This window comes from Nerophis lumbriciformis, unplaced genomic scaffold (genome assembly GCF_033978685.3).
Source record: "Nerophis lumbriciformis unplaced genomic scaffold, RoL_Nlum_v2.1 HiC_scaffold_78, whole genome shotgun sequence".
NCBI lineage: Eukaryota > Metazoa > Chordata > Actinopteri > Syngnathiformes > Syngnathidae > Nerophis > Nerophis lumbriciformis.
Window position 1 is genome coordinate 112,501 of NW_027316619.1, and position 15,000 is coordinate 127,500.

Consider the following 15,000-nt stretch of genomic DNA (forward strand, 5'->3'; position numbering starts at 1 on the left):
GATGTCCCTTTAAGAAGGCCGACGTGCTATGGTTCTCCACCTGGGTCAGGAAAGCAAAATTGTCCCTCTCCTCGCTGGAAGTCCAAAAAAAAAAGGTGTAAATTTGACTAAGTGTCTAGGAGCATTTCCCTTTAAGAAGGCCGACGTGCTATGGTTCTCCACCTGGGTCAGGAAAGCAAAATTGTCCCTCTCCTCGCTGGAAGTCCAAAAAAAAAAGGTGTAAATTTGACTAAGTGTCTAGGAGCATTTCCCTTTAAGAAGGCCGACCTGCTATGGTTCTCCACCTGGGTCAGGAACGCCAAATTGTCCCTCTCCTCGCTGGAAGTCCAAAAAAAGGCGTGAATTTGACTAAGTGCCTAGGAGCATTTCCCTTTAAGAAGGCCGACGTGCTATGGTTCTCCACCCGGGTACGGAAAGCAAAATTAGTCCCTCTCCTCGCTGGAAGTCCAAAAAAAAGGCGTAAATTTGACTAAGTGCCTAGGAGGATGTCCCTTTAAGAAGGCTGACCTGCTATGGTTCTCCACCCGGGTGCGGAAAGCAAAATTAGTCCCTCTCCTCGCTGGAAGTCCAAAAAAAAGGCGTGAATTTGACTAAGTGCCTAGGAGGATGTCCCTTTAAGAAGGCTGACCTGCTATGGTTCTCCACCCGGGTGCGGAAAGCAAAATTAGTCCCTCTCCTCGCTGGAAGTCCATAAAAAAGGCGTAAATTTGACTAAGTGCCTAGGAGGATGTCCCTTAAAGAAGGCCGACGTGCTATGGTTCTCCACCTGGGTCAGGAAAGCAAAATTGTCCCTCTCCTCGCTGGAAGTCCAAAAAAAAGGCGTAAATTTGACTAAGTGCCTAGGAGGATGTCCCCTTAAGAAGGCCGACGTCCCTTGGTTCTCCACCTGGGTACAGAACGCCAAATTAGTCCCTCTCCTAGCTGGAAGTCCAAAAAAAAGGCGGAAATTTGACTAAGTGCCATCATTTTAGAGTACCAGGACTATAGTGGGGGAATTGGAGCCCTCTGGTGGACACTCGCCGCAAATGCACCCTGAATTAAATACATTATTTCCAGTTCTTTTGGGGCCCTATTTTCAGGCGTAAATTTGACTAAGTGTCTAGGGGCATGTCCCTTTAAGAAGGCCGACCTGCTATGGTTCTCCACCTGGGTCTGGAACGCAAAATTAGTCCCTCTCCTAGCTGGAAGTCCAAAAAAAAAGGCGTGAATTTGACTAAGTGTCTAGGAGGATGTCCCCTTAAGAAGGCCGACGTGCCTTGGTTCTCTACCTGGGTACGGGACGCCATATTAGTCCCTCTCCTCGCTGGAAGTCCAAAAAAAAGGCGTGAATTTGACTAAGTGTCTAGGAGCATTTCCCTTTAAGAAGGCCGGCCTGCTATGGTTCTCCACCTGGGTCCGGAAAGCAAAATTAGTCCCTCTCCTCGCTGGAAGTCCAAAAAAAAGGCGTGAATTTGACTAAGTGCCTAGGAGGATGTCCCTTTAAGAAGGCCGACGTGCTATGGTCCTCCACCTGGGTCAGGAACGCAAAATTGTCCCTCTCCTCGCTGGAAGTCCAAAAAAAAGGCGTGAATTTGACTAAGTGCCTAGGAGGATGTCCCTTTAAGAAGGCCGACGTGCTATGGTTCGCCACCTGGGTCAGGAAAGCAAAATTGTCCCTCTCCTCGCTGGAAGTCCAAAAAAAAAAGGTGTAAATTTGACTAAGTGTCTAGGAGCATTTCCCTTTAAGAAGGCCGACCTGCTATGGTTCTCCACCTGGGTCAGGAACGCCAAATTGTCCCTCTCCTCGCTGGAAGTCCAAAAAAAAGGCGTGAATTTGACTAAGTGCCTAGGAGCATTTCCCTTTAAGAAGGCCGACGTGCTATGGTTCTCCACCCGGGTACGGAAAGCAAAATTAGTCCCTCTCCTCGCTGGAAGTCCAAAAAAAAGGCGTAAATTTGACTAAGTGCCTAGGAGCATTTCCCTTTAAGAAGGCCGACGTGCTATGGTTCTCCACCCGGGTACGGAAAGCAAAATTAGTCCCTCTCCTCGCTGGAAGTCCAAAAAAAAGGCGTAAATTTGACTAAGTGCCTAGGAGGATGTCCCTTTAAGAAGGCTGACCTGCTATGGTTCTCCACCCGGGTGCGGAAAGCAAAATTAGTCCCTCTCCTCGCTGGAAGTCCAAAAAAAAGGCGGAAATTTGACTAAGTGCCTAGGAGGATGTCCCTTTAAGAAGGCTGACCTGCTATGGTTCTCCACCCGGGTACGGAAAGCAAAATTAGTCCCTCTCCTAGCTGGAAGTCCAAAAAAAAAGGCGTGAATTTGACTAAGTGTCTAGGAGGATGTCCCCTTAAGAAGGCCGACGTGCCTTGGTTCTCTACCTGGGTACGGAACGCCAAATTAGTCCCTCTCCTCGCTGGAAGTCCAAAAAAAAAGGTGTAAATTTGACTAAGTGCCTAGGAGCATTTCCCTTTAAGAAGGCCGACCTGCTATGGTTCTCCACCTGGGTCAGGAACGCCAAATTGTCCCTCTCCTCGCTGGAAGTCCAAAAAAAAGGCGTGAATTTGACTAAGTGCCTAGGAGGATGTCCCTTTAAGAAGGCCGACGTGCTATGGTTCTCCACCTGGGTCAGGAAAGCAAAATTGTCCCTCTCCTCGCTGGAAGTCCAAAAAAAAAAGGTGTAAATTTGACTAAGTGTCTAGGAGCATTTCCCTTTAAGAAGGCCGACCTGCTATGGTTCTCCACCTGGGTCAGGAACGCCAAATTGTCCCTCTCCTCGCTGGAAGTCCAAAAAAAAGGCGTGAATTTGACTAAGTGCCTAGGAGCATTTCCCTTTAAGAAGGCCGACGTGCTATGGTTCTCCACCCGGGTACGGAAAGCAAAATTAGTCCCTCTCCTCGCTGGAAGTCCAAAAAAAAGGCGTAAATTTGACTAAGTGCCTAGGAGCATTTCCCTTTAAGAAGGCCGACGTGCTATGGTTCTCCACCTGGGTCAGGAAAGCAAAATTGTCCCTCTCCTCGCTGGAAGTCCAAAAAAAAGGCGTAAATTTGACTAAGTGCCTAGGAGGATGTCCCTTAAAGAAGGCCGACGTGCTATGGTTCTCCACCCGGGTACGGAAAGCAAAATTAGTCCCTCTCCTCGCTGGAAGTCCAAAAAAAAGGCGTAAATTTGACTAAGTGCCTAGGAGGATGTCCCTTTAAGAAGGCCGACCTGCTATGGTTCTCCACCTGGGTCCGGAAAGCAAAATTAGTCCCTCTCCTCGCTGGAAGTCCAAAAAAAAATGTCGTAAATTTGACTAAGTGCCTAGGAGGATGTCCCTTTAAGAAGGCCGACCTGCTATGGTTCTCCACCTGGGTCAGGAACGCAAAATTGTCCCTCTCCTCGCTGGAAGTCCAAAAAAAAGGCGTGAATTTGACTAAGTGTCTAGGAGCATTTCCCTTTAAGAAGGCCGACCTGCTATGGTTCTCCACCTGGGTCAGGAAAGCAAAATTGTCCCTCTCCTCGCTGGAAGTCCAAAAAAAAGGCGTAAATTTGACTAAGTGCCTAGGAGGATGTCCCTTTAAGAAGGCTGACCTGCTATGGTTCTCCACCCGGGTACGGAAAGCAAAATTAGTCCCTCTCCTCGCTGGAAGTCCAAAAAAAAGGCGTAAATTTGACTAAGTGCCTAGGAGGATGTCCCTTTAAGAAGGCTGACCTGCTATGGTTCTCCACCCGGGTACGGAAAGCAAAATTAGTCCCTCTCCTCGCTGGAAGTCCAAAAAAAAGGCGTAAATTTGACTAAGTGCCTAGGAGGATGTCCCTTTAAGAAGGCTGACCTGCTATGGTTTTCCACCCGGGTACGGAAAGCAAAATTAGTCCCTCTCCTCGCTGGAAGTCCAAAAAAAAGGTGTAAATTTGACTAAGTGCCTAGGAGGATGTCCCTTTAAGAAGGCTGACCTGCTATGGTTCTCCACCCGGGTGCGGAAAGCAAAATTAGTCCCTCTCCTCGCTGGAAGTCCAAAAAAAAGGCGGAAATTTGACTAAGTGCCTAGGAGGATGTCCCTTTAAGAAGGCTGACCTGCTATGGTTCTCCACCCGGGTACGGAAAGCAAAATTAGTCCCTCTCCTCGCTGGAAGTCCAAAAAAAAGGCGTAAATTTGACTAAGTGCCTAGGAGCATTTCCCTTTAAGAAGGCCGACCTGCTATGGTTCTCCACCCGGGTCCGGAACTCAAAATTAGTCCCTCTCCTAGTTGGAAGTCATCAAAAAAAGGCGGAAATTTGACTAAGTGCCATCATTTTAGAGTACCAGGACTATAGCTGGGGAATTGGAGCCCTCTGGTGGACACTCGCTGCAAATGCACCCTGAATTAAACACATTATTTCCAGTTCTTTTGGTGTTCCCGGGGAATGAGAGGCCTTTTGTGGGCCAGAAAGAGTGGGGGACCCTTGGAGCCCCTATTTTCAGACAGTTTGGCTTATTTCGGTGACGCCGGGGCGTCCATCAGGTCTTCCCGGGGAATGAGAGGCCTTTTGTGGCCATATGTCAACAAAAGAGTGGGGAAATGGAGCCCTCCGGTGGACTCCCGCTGCAAATGCACCCCCCAAATTAAATACATTAATTCCAGGCCTTTTGGGGCCCTATATTCAGACGGTGTGTAGCCCTCCAGTGGACTCCCGCCTCCAACGCACCCCCCAAATTAAAGACATCACCCCCCAAATTAAAGGCATCATTTCCAGTTCTTTTGGGGCCCTATTTTCAGACAGTTTGGCGGATTTCCTTGACGCCGGGGAGTCCTACAGGTGTTCCCGGGGAATGAGAGGCCTTTTGTGGGCCAGAAAGAGTGGGGAACCCTTGGAGCCCCTATTTTCAGACAGTTTGGCTTATTTCGGTGACGCCGGGGCGTCCATCAGGTCTTCCCGGGGAATGAGAGGCCTTTTGTGGCCATATGTCAACAAAAGAGTGGGGAAATGGAGCCCTCCGGTGGACTCCCGCTGCAAATGCACCCCCCAAATTAAAGACATTAATTCCAGGCCTTTTGGGGCCCTATATTCAGACGGTGTGGAGCCCTCCAGTGGACTCCCGCCTCCAATGCACCCCCCAAATTAAAGACATCACCCCCCAAATTAAAGGCATCATTTCCAGTTCTTTTGGGGCCCTATTTTCAGACAGTTTGGCGTATTTCCTTGACGCCGGGGAGTCCTACAGGTGTTCCCGGGGAATGAGAGGCCTTTTGTGGGCCAGAAAGAGTGGGGAACCCTTGGAGCCCCTATTTTCAGACAGTTTGGCTTATTTCGGTGACGCCGGGGGGGTCCTTCAGGTCTCCCCGGGGAATGAGAGGCCTTTTGGGGCCATACATAGGTCAACAAAAGAGTGGGGAATTGGAGCCCTCCGGTGGACTCCCGCTGCAAATGCACCCCCCAAATTAAATACATTAATTCCAGGCCTTTTGGGGCCCTATATTCAGACGGTGTGGAGCCCTCCAGTGGACTCCCGCCTCCAATGCACCCCCATAATTATAGACATCACCCCCCAAATTAAACACATTATTTCCAGTTCTTTTGGGCCCCTATTTTCAGACGGTTTGGCGTATTTCCTTGACGCCGGGGAGTCCTACAGGTGTTCCCGGGGAATGAGAGGCCTTTTGTGGGCCAGAAATAGTGGGGAACACTTGGAGCCCCTATTTTCAGACAGTTTGCCGTATTTCGGTGACGCCGGGGCGTCCGTCAGGTCTTCCCGGGGAATGTGAGGCCTTTCGTGGGCCATATTTTCAGACAGATTGGCCTGTTTCAGTGACGCCGAGGCGTCCATCAGGTCTTCCCGGGGAGTGTGAGGCCTTTTGGGGCCCTATTTTCAGACAGAAAAAAAAGAAAAGTAACCCTTACACTACAAAGGACAGCGGGGAAACGCCCCCCCAGCAAAGTCACAGGGGAAGTGGGGTAGACAAGTGGAGAGTGTCTGGGGAAAAGTCCACAAAATGATCAAAAATCACACCCAGGTACGAGTGCCACAAGTCCCGCCGCGTCCCACCCGAGTCCGAGGTGCCCCCCACATGCCCAAAACGCACCCAGCAAAGGCGCACTGTGATTGGGAAGAAAATTTGGAAAAGTGGGCAAAAGTCCGGAAAAATGACCAAAAACCACACCCAGGTTAGAGCCCCACACGTCCTGCAGTCGCACCCGAGTCCTGGGATGCCCAACATGTCCAAAAAAATCAAAAAAAGCCCAAAAAATCAAAAAAATCCCCGGGCCGTATCTTGGACGCCGGCGTACCGCGTTCGGCCCTCGTGCCGTAGTTTGGCGACCGATTGTAAAAATTTGCCGCGACCGGCTAGTTTTTTTCCTTGGAGTAAATAGAGAGTAGATCCAGCAGAAAATATGCACTATAAACAAAGAGAGGGAGTTTGGAGGGGGGCAAAAACGCCCTCTTGGAACTTTTGCAGCAGCACACATCAAACTAGCGGGGAGAAGGCATGCATAGCAAAAGTCCACGAAATGATCAAAAATCCAGGCGCACTGTGATTGGGGAGAAAAGTTGGGAAAGTGGGCAAAAGTCCCGAATTTGGTCCAAAATCACACCCAGGTTCGAGTCCCACAAGTCCCGCCGCGTTCCACCAGGGTTCCGGGGTGCCTACAATGTCCACAACGCACCCAGCAAAGGCGCACTGTGAGTGGGCAAGAAAAGTTGGGAAAGTGGGCAAAAGTCCCGAATTTGGTCCAAAATCACACCCAGGTTCGAGTCCCACAAGTCCCGCCGCGTTCCACCAGGGTTCCGGGGTGCCTACAATGTCCACGACGCACCCAGCAAAGGCGCACTGTGATTGGGAAGAAAAGTTGGGAAAGTGGGCAAAAGTCCCGAATTTGGTCCAAAATCACACCCAGGTTCGAGTCCCACAAGTCCCGCCGCGTTCCACCAGGGTTCCAGGGTGCCTGACATGTCCACGACGCACCCAGCAAAGGCGCACTGTGATTGGGAAGAAAAGTTGGGAAAGTGGGCAAAAGTCCCGAATTTGGTCCAAAATCACACCCAGGTTCGAGTCCCACAAGTCCCGCCGCGTTCCACCAGGGTTCCGGGGTGCCTACAATGTCCACAACTTACCCAGCAAAGGTGCACTGTGATTGGGAAGAAAAGTTGGGAAAGTGGGCAAAAGTCCCGAATTTGGTCCAAAATCACACCCAGGTTCGAGTCCCACAAGTCCCGCCGCGTTCCACCAGGGTTCCGGGGTGCCTACAATGTCCACAACGCACCCAGCAAAGGCGCACTGTGAGTGGGGAGAAAAGTTGGGAAAGTGGGCAAAAGTCCCGAATTTGGTCCAAAATCACACCCAGGTTCGAGTCCCACAAGTCCCGCCGCGTTCCACCAGGGTTCCGGGGTGCCTACAATGTCCACAACTTACCCAGCAAAGGCGCACTGTGATTGGGAAGAAAAGTTGGGAAAGTGGGCAAAAGTCCCGAATGTGGTCCAAAATCACACCCAGGTTCGAGTCCCACAAGTCCCGCCGCGTTCCACCAGGGTTCCGGGGTGCCTGACATGTCCACGACGCACCCAGCAAAGGCGCACTGTGATTGGGAAGAAAAGTTGGGAAAGTGGGCAAAAGTCCCGAATTTGGTCCAAAATCACACCCAGGTTCGAGTCCCACAAGTCCCGCCGCGTTCCACCAGGGTTCCGGGGTGCCTACAATGTCCACAACGCACCCAGCAAAGGCGCACTGTGATTGGGAAGAAAAGTTGGGAAAGTGGGCAAAAGTCCCGAATTTGGTCCAAAATCACACCCAGGTTCGAGTCCCACAAGAAAAGTCCCGAATTTGGTCCAAAATCACACCCAGGTTCGAGTCCCGCAAGTCCCGCCGCGTTCCATCAGAGTGCCGGGGTGCCTACAATGTCCACAACGCACCCAGCAAAGGCGCACTGTGATTGGGAAGAAAAGTTGGGAAAGTGGGCAAAAGTCCCGAATTCGGTCCAAAATCACACCCAGGTTCGAGTCCCACAAGTCCCGCCGCGTTCCACCAGGGTTCCGGGGTGCCTACAATGTCCACGACGCACCCAGCAAAGGCGCACTGTGATTGGGAAGAAAAGTTGGGAAAGTGGGCAAAAGTCCCGAATTTGGTCCAAAATCACACCCAGGTTCGAGTCCCACAAGTCCCGCCGCGTTCCACCAGGGTTCCGGGGTGCCTACAATGTCCACAACGCACCCAGCAAAGGCGCACTGTGATTGGGAAGAAAAGTTGGGAAAGTGGGCAAAAGTCCCGAATTTGGTCCAAAATCACACCCAGGTTCGAGTCCCACAAGTCCCGCCGCGTTCCACCAGTGTCTCGGGGTGCCTACAATGTCCACAACGCACCCAGCAAAGGCGCACTGTGATTGGGAAGAAAAGTTGGGAAAGTGGGCAAAAGTCCCGAATTTGGTCCAAAATCACACCCAGGTTCCAGTCCCACAAGTCCCGCCGCGTTCCACCAGTGTCTCGGGGTGCCTACAATGTCCACAACGCACCCAGCAAAGGTGCACTGTGATTGGGAAGAAAAGTTGGGAAAGTGGGCAAAAGTCCCGAATTTTATCCAAAATCACACCCAGGTTCGAGTCCCACAAGTCCCGCCGCGTTCCACCAGGGTTCCGGGGTGCCTACAATGTCCACAACTTACCCAGCAAAGGCGCACTGTGAGTGGGGAGAAAAGTTGGGAAAGTGGGCAAAAGTCCCGAATTTGGTCCAAAATCACACCCAGGTTCGAGTCCCACAAGTCCCGCCGCGTTCCACCAGGGTTCCGGGGTGCCTACAATGTCCACAACTTACCCAGCAAAGGCGCACTGTGATTGGGAAGAAAAGTTGGGAAAGTGGGCAAAAGTCCCGAATGTGGTCCAAAATCACACCCAGGTTCGAGTCCCACAAGTCCCGCCGCGTTCCACCAGGGTTCCGGGGGTGCCTGGCATGTCCACAACTTACCCAGCAAAGGCGCACTGTGAGTGGGGAAGAAAAGTTGGAAAAGTGGGCAAAAGTCCGGAAAAATGACCAAAAACCACACCCAGGTTAGAGCCCGACACGTCCTGCAGTCGCACCCGAGTCCTGGGATGCCCAACATGTCCAAAAAAATCAAAAAAAGCCCAAAAAATCAAAAAAATCCCCGGGCCGTATCTTGGACGCCGGCGTACCGCGTTCGGCCCTCGTGCCGTAGTTTGGCGACCGATTGTAAAAATTTGCCGCGACCGGCTAGTTTTTTTCCTTGGAGTAAATAGAGAGTAGATCCAGCAGAAAATATGCACTATAAACAAAGAGAGGGAGTTTGGAGGGGGGGCAAAAACGCCCTCTTGGAACTTAGTCCCGCCGCGTTCCACCAGTGTCTCGGGGTGCCTACAATGTCCACAACTTACCCAGCAAAGGCGCACTGTGATTGGGAAGAAAAGTTGGGAAAGTGGGCAAAAGTCCCGAATTTGGTCCAAAATCACACCCAGGTTCGAGTCCCACAAGTCCCGCCGCGTTCCACCAGTGTCTCGGGGTGCCTACAATGTCCACAACGCACCCAGCAAAGGCGCACTGTGATTGGGAAGAAAAGTTGGGAAAGTGGGCAAAAGTCCCGAATTTGGTCCAAAATCACACCCAGGTTCGAGTCCCACAAGTCCCGCCGCGTTCCACCAGTGTCTCGGGGTGCCTACAATGTCCACGACGCACCCAGCAAAGGCGCACTGTGATTGGGAAGAAAAGTTGGGAAAGTGGGCAAAAGTCCCGAATTTGGTCCAAAGTCACACCCAGGTTCGAGTCCCACAAGTCCCGCCGCGTTCCACCAGGGTTCCGGGGTGCCTACAATGTCCACAACGCACCCAGCAAAGGCGCACTGTGATTGGGAAGAAAAGTTGGGAAAGTGGGCAAAAGTCCCGAATTTGATCCAAAAGCACACCCAGGTTCGAGTCCCACAAGTCCCGCCGCGTTCCACCAGGGTTCCGGGGTGCCTACAATGTCCACGACGCACCCAGCAAAGGCGCACTGTGATTGGGAAGAAAAGTTGGGAAAGTGGGCAAAAGTCCCGAATTTGGTCCAAAATCACACCCAGGTTCGAGTCCCACAAGTCCCGCCGCGTTCCACCGGTGTCTCGGGGGTGCCTGGCATGTCCACAACTTACCCAGCAAAGGCGCACTGTGATTGGGAAGAAAAGTTGGGAAAGTGGGCAAAAGTCCCGAATTTGGTCCAAAATCACACCCAGGTTCGAGTCCCACAAGTCCCGCCGCGTTCCACCAGTGTCTCGGGGTGCCTGGCATGTCCACAACGCACCCAGCAAAGGCGCACTGTGATTGGGAAGAAAAGTTGGGAAAGTGGGCAAAAGTCCCGAATTTGGTCCAAAATCACACCCAGGTTCGAGTCCCACAAGTCCCGCCGCGTTCCACCAGGGTTGCGGGGTGCCTGACATGTCCACGACGCACCCAGCAAAGGCGCACTGTGATTGGGAAGAAAAGTTGGGAAAGTGGGCAAAAGTCCCGAATTTGGTCCAAAATCACACCCAGGTTCGAGTCCCACAAGTCCCGCCGCGTTCCACCAGTGTCTCGGGGTGCCTACAATGTCCACAACGCACCCAGCAAAGGCGCACTGTGATTGGGAAGAAAAGTTGGGAAAGTGGGCAAAAGTCCCGAATTTGGTCCAAAATCACACCCAGGTTCGAGTCCCACAAGTCCCGCCGCGTTCCACCAGGGTTCCGGGGTGCCTACAATGTCCACAACGCACCCAGCAAAGGCGCACTGTGATTGGGAAGAAAAGTTGGGAAAGTGGGCAAAAGTCCCGAATTTGGTCCAAAATCACACCCAGGTTCGAGTCCCACAAGTCCCGCCGCGTTCCACCAGTGTCTCGGGGTGCCTACAATGTCCACAACGCACCCAGCAAAGGCGCACTGTGATTGGGAAGAAAAGTTGGGAAAGTGGGCAAAAGTCCCGAATTTGGTCCAAAATCACACCCAGGTTCGAGTCCCACAAGTCCCGCCGCGTTCCACCAGGGTTCCGGGGTGCCTACAATGCCTAAGACGCACCCAGCAAAGGCGCACTGTGATTGGGAAGAAAAGTTGGGAAAGTGGGCAAAAGTCCCGAATTTGGTCCAAAATCACACCCAGGTTCGAGTCCCACAAGTCCCGCCGCGTTCCACCAGGGTTCCGGGGTGCCTACAATGTCCACAACTTACCCAGCAAAGGCGCACTGTGATTGGGAAGAAAAGTTGGGAAAGTGGGCAAAAGTCCCGAATTTGGTCCAAAATCACACCCAGGTTCGAGTCCCACAAGTCCCGCCGCGTTCCACCAGTGTCTCGGGGTGCCTACAATGTCCACAACGCACCCAGCAAAGGCGCACTGTGATTGGGAAGAAAAGTTGGGAAAGTGGGCAAAAGTCCCGAATTTGGTCCAAAATCACACCCAGGTTCGAGTCCCACAAGTCCCGCCGCGTTCCACCAGGGTTCCGGGGTGCCTACAATGTCCACAACTTACCCAGCAAAGGCGCACTGTGATTGGGAAGAAAAGTTGGGAAAGTGGGCAAAAGTCCCGAATTTGGTCCAAAAGCACACCCAGGTTCGAGTCCCACAAGTCCCGCCGCGTTCCACCAGTGTCTCGGGGTGCCTACAATGTCCACAACGCACCCAGCAAAGGCGCACTGTGATTGGGAAGAAAAGTTGGGAAAGTGGGCAAAAGTCCCGAATTTGGTCCAAAATCACACCCAGGTTCGAGTCCCACAAGTCCCGCCGCGTTCCACCAGGGTTCCGGGGTGCCTACAATGTCCACGACGCACCCAGCAAAGGCGCACTGTGATTGGGAAGAAAAGTTGGGAAAGTGGGCAAAAGTCCCGAATTTGGTCCAAAATCACACCCAGGTTCGAGTCCCACAAGTCCCGCCGCGTTCCACCAGGGTTCCGGGGTGCCTACAATGTCCACGACGCACCCAGCAAAGGCGCACTGTGATTGGGAAGAAAAGTTGGGAAAGTGGGCAAAAGTCCCGAATTTGGTCCAAAATCACACCCAGGTTCGAGTCCCACAAGTCCCGCCGCGTTCCACCAGTGTCTCGGGGCGCCTACAATGTCCACAACGCACCCAGCAAAGGCGCACTGTGATTGGGAAGAAAAGTTGGGAAAGTGGGCAAAAGTCCCGAATTGGATCCAAAATCACACCCAGGTTCGAGTCCCACAAGTCCCGCCGCGTTCCACCAGGGTTCCGGGGTGCCTACAATGTCCACAACTTACCCAGCAAAGGTGCACTGTGATTGGGAAGAAAAGTTGGGAAAGTGGGCAAAAGTCCCGAATTTTATCCAAAATCACACCCAGGTTCGAGTCCCGCAAGTCCCGCCGCGTTCCACCAGGGTTCCGGGGTGCCTACAATGTCCACAACGCACCCAGCAAAGGCGCACTGTGATTGGGAAGAAAAGTTGGGAAAGTGGGCAAAAGTCCCGAATTTGGTCCAAAATCACACCCAGGTTCGAGTCCCACAAGTCCCGCCGCGTTCCACCAGGGTTCCGGGGTGCCTACAATGTCCACAACGCACCCAGCAAAGGCGCACTGTGATTGGGAAGAAAAGTTGGGAAAGTGGGCAAAAGTCCCGAATTTGGTCCAAAATCACACCCAGGTTCGAGTCCCACAAGTCCCGCCGCGTTCCACCAGGGTTCCGGGGTGCCTACAATGTCCACAACGCACCCAGCAAAGGCGCACTGTGATTGGGAAGAAAAGTTGGGAAAGTGGGCAAAAGTCCCGAATTTGGTCCAAAATCACACCCAGGTTCGAGTCCCACAAGTCCCGCCGCGTTCCACCAGGGTTCCGGGGTGCCTACAATGTCCACAACGCACCCAGCAAAGGCGCACTGTGATTGGGAAGAAAAGTTGGGAAAGTGGGCAAAAGTCCCGAATTTGGTCCAAAATCACACCCAGGTTCGAGTCCCACAAGTCCCGCCGCGTTCCACCAGGGTTCCGGGGTGCCTACAATGTCCACAACGCACCCAGCAAAGGCGCACTGTGATTGGGAAGAAAAGTTGGGAAAGTGGGCAAAAGTCCCGAATTTGGTCCAAAATCACACCCAGGTTCGAGTCCCACAAGTCCCGCCGCGTTCCACCAGGGTTCCGGGGTGCCTACAATGTCCACAACGCACCCAGCAAAGGCGCACTGTGATTGGGAAGAAAAGTTGGGAAAGTGGGCAAAAGTCCCGAATTTGGTCCAAAATCACACCCAGGTTCGAGTCCCACAAGTCCCGCCGCGTTCCACCAGTGTCTCGGGGTGCCTACAATGTCCACAACGCACCCAGCAAAGGCGCACTGTGATTGGGAAGAAAAGTTGGGAAAGTGGGCAAAAGTCCCGAATTTGGTCCAAAATCACACCCAGGTTCGAGTCCCACAAGTCCCGCCGCGTTCCACCAGTGTCTCGGGGTGCCTACAATGTCCACAACGCACCCAGCAAAGGCGCACTGTGATTGGGAAGAAAAGTTGGGAAAGTGGGCAAAAGTCCCGAATTTGGTCCAAAATCACACCCAGGTTCGAGTCCCACAAGTCCCGCCGCGTTCCACCAGGGTTCCGGGGTGCCTACAATGTCCACAACTTACCCAGCAAAGGTGCACTGTGATTGGGAAGAAAAGTTGGGAAAGTGGGCAAAAGTCCCGAATTTGGTCCAAAATCACACCCAGGTTCGAGTCCCACAAGTCCCGCCGCGTTCCACCAGGGTTCCGGGGTGCCTACAATGTCCACAACGCACCCAGCAAAGGCGCACTGTGATTGGGAAGAAAAGTTGGGAAAGTGGGCAAAAGTCCCGAATTTGGTCCAAAATCACACCCAGGTTCGAGTCCCACAAGTCCCGACGCGTTCCACCAGTGTCTCGGGGTGCCTACAATGTCCACAACGCACCCAGCAAAGGCGCACTGTGATTGGGAAGAAAAGTTGGGAAAGTGGGCAAAAGTCCCGAATTTGGTCCAAAATCACACCCAGGTTCGAGTCCCACAAGTCCCGCCGCGTTCCACCAGGGTTCCGGGGTGCCTACAATGTCCACGACGCACCCAGCAAAGGCGCACTGTGATTGGGAAGAAAAGTTGGGAAAGTGGGCAAAAGTCCCGAATTTGATCCAAAATTATGCCCGGGTTGGAGTACCACGAGTCCGGCCGCGTTCCACCGGTGTCCCGGGGGTGCCTGGCATGTCCACAACTTACCCAGCAAAGGCGCACTGTGATTGGGAAGAAAAGTTGGGAAAGTGGGCAAAAGTCCCGAATTTGATCCAAAATTATGCCCGGGTTGGAGTACCACGAGTCCGGCCGCGTTCCACCGGTGTCCCGGGGGTGCCTGCCATGTCCACAACTTACCCAGCAAAGGCGCACTGTGATTGGGAAGAAAAGTTGGGAAAGTGGGCAAAAGTCCCGAATTTGATCCAAAATTATGCCCGGGTTGGAGTACCACGAGTCCGGCCGCGTTCCACCGGTGTCCCGGGGGTGCCTGCCATGTCCACAACTTACCCAGCAAAGGCGCACTGTGATTCAGAAGAAAAGTTGGGAAAGTGGGGAAAAAAAGGACCGTGAAATATCCAAAATTATGCCCGGGTTGGAGTACCACGAGTCCGGCCGCGTTCCACCGGTGTCCCGGGGGTGCCTGGCACGTCCACAACTTACCCAGCAAAGGCGCACTGTCAGTGGGGAAGACCAAACATGTCTCGGATTTTTTCCAAGTACCTTAACGAGAGAGGCTAAAAAGCACCTGTTTTTACCTTCTCTCGTTGTTGTACTTAGAAAAAAAACGAGAAAATAAAAAATCTGGGTTTTTTTCTAAGTACCTTAACGAGAGAGGCTAAAAAAAACCATTTTTTACCTTCTCTCGTTGTTGTACTTAGAAAAAAAACGAGAAAAAAATTTTTCCCCATTCATTTCAATGGGAGTTCATTTTTTTTTTGGGATTTTTTCTAAGTACCTTAACGAGAGAGGCTTAATTTTTCACCTACTTTTTACCTTCTCTCGATTTTTCGTTTTTTACCTGGTCGACCAAAACACCTCCATCTCGTTACTATGTGCACCATGTCTGACAGGCTGAAATCACAGGGAACGCGTCCGAGTCAAAGTGAGCTATTTTCGGACAC